The sequence below is a fragment of the Natator depressus genome, chromosome 3, assembly GCF_965152275.1.
Source record: "Natator depressus isolate rNatDep1 chromosome 3, rNatDep2.hap1, whole genome shotgun sequence".
Taxonomy (NCBI): Eukaryota; Metazoa; Chordata; order Testudines; family Cheloniidae; genus Natator; species Natator depressus.
Window position 1 is genome coordinate 195,563,999 of NC_134236.1, and position 6,000 is coordinate 195,569,998.

Below are 6,000 nucleotides of genomic sequence, written 5' to 3' on the forward strand. Positions count from 1 at the left end.
CCCCCGCTGGAGCCCAGAGGTTCCCCACTGTGGCCACAGGCCCCTCCGCCCCAGCCCCGGGCCTCCCAAGTGCCTGCAGCCCCAGAGTGCTAGGTAGGCAGCACGGTCCCAGTGCCCCCTGCCCTGAAGCGCTGGGCGGGCGGCATGGCCCCAGTGCCCCCAGCCCCAGCGTGCCCAATCCCAGAGCGCCAGGCAGGCGGCATGGCCCCAGCAGCCCCGGCCCTGGAGCGCCAGGTGGCTTGGTCCCCCAATGCCCCCAGCCCCGGGCGGCGCAATCACCAGCTCCAGCTGCCCCAAGTCCCGGCAGCAGGCCGGCTTGCCCTAACCCCAGCAGAAGAGTGGAAACTGGAAGCAGTCAGGAGGGAACCTGGGGGCAGAGTGTGAGCGAGGCCACACCTGGCTATTTGGGGAGGCTCAGCCTCCCCTGGCCTGTGATACCTGCCGCCCATGTTGGATGCTCTCACTCACCACATTACCCTTTTAACCGCCCTAGTCCTTGATTCAAATGATGTCTTAGGTCACAATCAGAATGAGTCTGGTGGTCTCTTTCAAGCTGTTTGTCAAGATATGTCCCCACTGCAAAGAGACTGACTAGCAGTCTCTGCAAAAAAGGGGTCTAGAATGGAGACTTGTGGCATGGCAGGACAGAGACACGTTGGCAGATTTGTGTGTGGAAAATTTAGCATACCTACCCAGTGCTCCAGTCCCACGCCCTCCCTCTGAAAAGATAGGTGAATGGGTGGCTTAAAGGCAGCTTTCAGTATCCTTTCCATCCCTGGAAGCAGAGCCAAGAAACTGGCCATATGTGTCAGGATTGGATGAGCTGAATCTTTGGGAGACAACTGCATCTTCCTCACGCCTGAAATAGATGAAAAAAAAAATCTGGAGAGAGTCTAAGAACAAGTTTACACTTAAAAAGCTGCAGCTGTGTCACTGTAGCACTTTAGTGAAGACACTACTACACCAGCGAAAGAGTTTCTCCCACTGGCGCGGTTAATCCACGTCCATGAGAGGTGGGAGAGCTTCTTCCATCGACATAGTTCTGTCTACACTGGGGGCTAGGTCGGTGGAACTACATCTCTGAGGGGTGTGGATTTTTCACACCTCTGAGAGATGGAGTTATTCTGATGTAAATTTGTAGTGTAGAACTGGCATAAGCCTCATATAGAACATAAAAAGAGGTTTTCAAAAAGATGTTTCAAAGGAACTGCAGTCACCCATCACATTTGGGTAGATCAGCATTTGCCCTGAAACTCTGGTCAATCTTCCTGGAACGCAATTGGTAGGGAGTGGCTGTGGATTTTGCAAGTGGTCACATTTAGAGATGTTTGCAGAAGATTATAGGCATAGGTGTACAAGACATTTTTATCCAATAAATTTCCTTAAGGAGACATTTATTGCTCATTTTCAAAGTAACTGAGTTTGTCTTGCAGTTTGCTAAAGTATCCTGGATAATTTAGCAGGATAACTGTCACTATCAGCACCAGACTTGGATAATCTCATATTAATACAACATGTGGCCAGGGTTGCCAAAAGGCCAGACCGATCAAAAATATGGGAGAAAAATTACATAACATGCTAACCAAAAGATTAACAATTTATCTGGGGCCGCAGAGCTCTACTCATACATAACGCTTTGCTCAGACATTTTGCTTTGACCAATGTGATCATCGCAAAACTTTCTGTCCTTCCCTTCTGTCCATTCACACTTCCATCCTCTTCAGAAAACATTGTTCTTTCAAGAGTTCAAAATACTTTCAACATTCACCTTCCAGATCCCAAATTTTAATTGTAATCTCTGATATTGTCCATTACTTAATCTAGACCCTACATATACAAAGACTTTGTAGATGCAGGAACTGGTGCTTTAGTATGGTAAGTAGAGGAGTGAGTTAAAAAGCATTGTATTAGCCAACTGGGTTTTAAGAATTCAGGAAAATTATTTGCACCAAATTGTACACAACGTTTTCTATTGCTTTGTATAGCAGACTTAAAACAGAGCTCTCCAACTGCATAGACACCTAGACCTTTTACGTTGCCATTGGAAAAATGACAGACTTATTGCCCATATATAATATTCAGTAAAGCCACCCTCATTAGCCAATACGCTGTCCTAGAAGACTGCCCCAAAAGCAGAACCAGCCCAGAATCTGTGGCTTCCCTGCAAGCACAAGTGGTGCTCCCCAAGCCACACACAAGGCTGCAGGCAGCAGGCACTGGCTCAGAGCTTCTATTGACCGCAGTACTGCTATCCCCAACCGTCAAAGGCTGCTACAAACAGAGTAGCTGGTTCTTCCTCCTGGTCCCCTCTAGCCCTACACTAGATCTCTCTCATATACAGATGTCAAAGCTCAATGTCCAAGTTCTGTCGCCAGAAGATGGCCTCTGTAACGAGAGAGGCTAGGCACTGTAGGATGCCCTCCTGATGTTGGAGTGGGGTCTACCACCACAAGAGTTATTGTCTGCGACGCTGCCCAGTCACAGAGTGGGGAAGAAAACCAGGCCAAGCCGGTGCACAGTTGTGTTAACTCTGGTTGAGCCAGAAAGTAGCCTGTCGAGCCTGGTCCAGGATCTACAATCAAGGGGACAAGGAGGCAAGTGCGCAGTGATGGACTCCTGAATTTAATTAGTGCATTAGACTTTCTTTCACACCGATGCTTCCACTCTGTAAGGATATCACTTGCGGATCCCTGATGACACAGATCGTCTGTGCATGGCAAAGGGCCAGTAGCACTCGTGCCCAGGAGTGCATGCTGTAGCAAAGGGATGTCGAAAGATCAGCCATAATGTCACACCGCAGTTTTCAGGAGTGGGATTCCTCCCTTGAAGACGAGCAGACTTTCAAGTTGGCACTGCAGGTTGGTCCCTGTCTGAGAATGGGGCATCAGTCAACCGGAGATGTAACAGATTGGTTCTAAGCAGACTGAACAGTAATAGCATCGGTCCTTTAGTCATTTATACATCTTTATTGGCACGGGAGTTTGCCCCAGCTGAATACTGCTCTGCAGTATGGGGGCATAGCCGCTGCATTCAGCTTGTCGACATGGCGCTGAGTTTGACCCCTCGTATTATTCGTGGCTGTTTGAACTATATACCAACCTTCCATCGGTATGCACCAGGGCACATAGCTCTGCCAGACCCCTGATGAGGTGCTGTTACTGTTAAGTCTGCTTGGAGAGCTGCAGCAGAAAAAACCCATTCAGGCAAGCCATGCAGGGCAGCGGAGATGGCATTTGCTTGCTTGCACGGGGACACTGAGCAAGAACATGCACCAAGCAAAGGAAGTGAGAGAGGTGGAGGAGTGGGCATGGGGGGCAGATGGGAAGGGAAGCAAGGACTGAAGGAGCAGCAGGATTTGGGGAAGTAGGGGGAGAGAGGCTGGAGTGGCAGCAAGAACTGTATTAAGGAGTAGGTGGCTCAGTGTGTGTACACAGGTCCAGAGCTGATCTTGGCTACATGCCAAATAGTTGATATGTAGTTAAGGGGGTGAGGGGCTTGTCTGTGTAGCTCCTCAATGAGGAGCTCCTAGCTCCTCATTGGTTGGTCTCAAAGCACTTTACAAAGTAGGTAAATGTCATCAGTTCCATTTTAGAGAGGGAGAAACTGAGGCACAGAGAGGTGAAGTGACTTGCCCAAGGTCCTCCAGCAGGCTACGAGCAGAGCTAGGAACCTAGGTCTCCTCCGTCCCAGTCCAATGCTCTATCCACTAGCTGTACTGCCTCCTGTGTGGATGGTGGTGATGTGTAAAGTGGATGTGGCAGACGATGTGGTGCAGAGGAGTGGGAGCAATGGGGATTCAGTCGTCTTTGCTAAGGAAGTGGTTCCCCACCTAAGCAGTTCTCACATTTCAGAAAATTGGCAGAAGTATCTTTGCCCCAAGGTAATCTCAACCCAGTTGAACAGTTCTGGTTCATTGTTTGAACACCTGCATTAAAGATCACCAGCAAAGGGAAAACAGAGGGGTTGTGCTCTTTTTTGTTTTTTATGATGTAAATAGAAAAAACCTGGAAGAATTTTTGTTTGTTTAGCAGATTTTTTACACTTAGCAATCTGAGGCATCGCAAGTCTTGTATTCCATTCTCTCAACTGCTTGTCAGGAGCTTGAGTTACATCAGTGCTAATAAAAACAAGTAAAAAAACAAACAAACCCCAGTTGTAAATACTCCACCAGTCCTTTCCATTCTCCGGGCTTGTCTACACTACCGCTTAAGTCGATGTAACTTACGTCATGTAACTTACGCTCGGCAGGGGTGTGAAAAAACCACCCTGCCGAGCGACGTAAGTTACATCCACTTAAAGCGCTGTCTACACCGTGCTGTCAGCAGGAGACGCTCTCCCACCGACGTAGCTTCCGCCTCTTATTGAAATGGAGTAATTACGTTGACAGGAGAGCACTTTCCCACTCCCGCAGGACACACAGCAGTGGTGTGGTAGTGAAGACAAGCCCTCTGTTGCTCAGGTTTCATTCTGTTGGTGCTTCTGATGCCATTAGCCCACTAATTCTGCAGTTGCCCATAGAGTCTAACCTGTTGTCCCAGGAACACAAGAGCTGAATTTCTCATGTAAAAAGCAAGCAGAACAGTCAAAAGCTGTAGCAAAGGGATGTCTCCGATGAAGTGAGCTGTAGCTCACGAAAGCTTATGCTCAAATAAATTTGTTAGTCTAAGGTGCCACAAGTCCTCCTTTTCTTTTTGAAAAGCTTTTTTGTTTCGGTGAGAGGGGAAAACACCCTCTTTGGTCTTTATATATCAAAAAGAGGAAGGAAAGGAGAAAAGAAAGGTACAAACACAGTTTTCTACCCACTTGCAGTTCATCTTTAAAACAACCAATTTTTGCAGGTGCCTTGAGTTTTCTTGAAATAGCTTTCACTGTGATTTGTCTCTCTTGAAATTCCTTGGGGAGTTCTCTTCATTTTTAATGGATTTCATTCCTACAGGCTACCTATGAAATTAAGAAACTGTAACAAATGTCAGATTTAAAGGAACTCGCGCAGTCTGCTTTAGATAATCAAATTAATTCTGAAGAGGAAACCATTGCTTCTCAGGCCAGATCTACACACAGGTTTCTTATTGGTATAACTATTTTGATTAGGGGTGTGATTTTTTTTTTTTTAAACCAAAACAGTTATACCAGTATGACTCTTTATATCACTGTAAAGGTACCTTACGCTGAAGGTTCCCTTCTCAGAGGGGAAATAAGCGCCTTTTTTACCAATATAACTGCCTCCACATTTTGAGGGGGAGGTTGTATGGCTTTAACTACACCAGTATACAAGCCCTCATTTTTTTCCTGTTTCAATATGTGAAAGGGAGAAAGTGTATGGCGCAGGCAATAGTAAAGTTTTACCAGTGTGACCCACGGGAGGCCTGAATAGGAAATATTGACCGTGCTGCACTAGGTCAAATCTTCCGTGGGTTAGGATGCAGAAAAAATGTGACCAGAAAGGATTCCTGATCTGCAGGGGTAAAGTTAGCTGCCTTCATCAATCCACTGAAATTCCTAGCCCCTTAAGGATGAGTGATAACAAGAACAAAAAAGGGGGTCTAGAGTTCCCTAGGGCCCATCATCTGATCAAAAGTCTAGTGACGGGCTATGAATGAGATTAGCTCTCAAATTATAACATTCCTTCATCGTTGGACCTTGTGATCACTCTCAACAATGAAAGGATTCAAATGTACCGAGCTAATTTCTTTCATGGCACCCTGGTTTCAATCCAGATACTTTTTACGGGCTTGGTCCCTCCCTCAGTGAGGCGTTCCCAGTTAGCCGTGAAGCTGCGAGTCCTTCATTATAAAATGGGGGCTATTCGGGATAAGATGCTTTGTTTTGAAAAAAGGTTGAAAAATGTTGAGGAGAGGCCAGTTCTGAATGGCGGGGCTCAGACACGTACTGGATGATGCGGGGACTGCCAGTTTAATTTCATCCGCGGGAAATACGGGAATAGTTTCCTCAAGGTTGCAGGAAATGGAGACCTGAGTTACAAATCTTGAAAATACGGAC

At 46.9% G+C, this 6,000-nt stretch overlaps 1 protein-coding gene across 3 annotated transcripts in view; it reads right to left on the reverse strand.

Moving 5' to 3' along the window:
- B3GNT2 (UDP-GlcNAc:betaGal beta-1,3-N-acetylglucosaminyltransferase 2) overlaps positions 1-852 on the reverse strand; it is a 42,187-nt gene extending 41,335 nt beyond the window's left edge. Inside the window, exon 1 of one of the 3 annotated variants that reach the window (XR_012638946.1) lies at positions 693-852. The gene's annotated coding sequence lies outside the window, so the exon portion shown is untranslated. Of the gene's footprint in view, positions 1-688 lie in introns of all 3 variants that reach the window. The other 2 variants (XM_074949606.1, XM_074949609.1) reach the window with 2 other exon arrangements.
- Between the last annotated feature and the right edge of the window lie 5,148 nt (positions 853-6,000).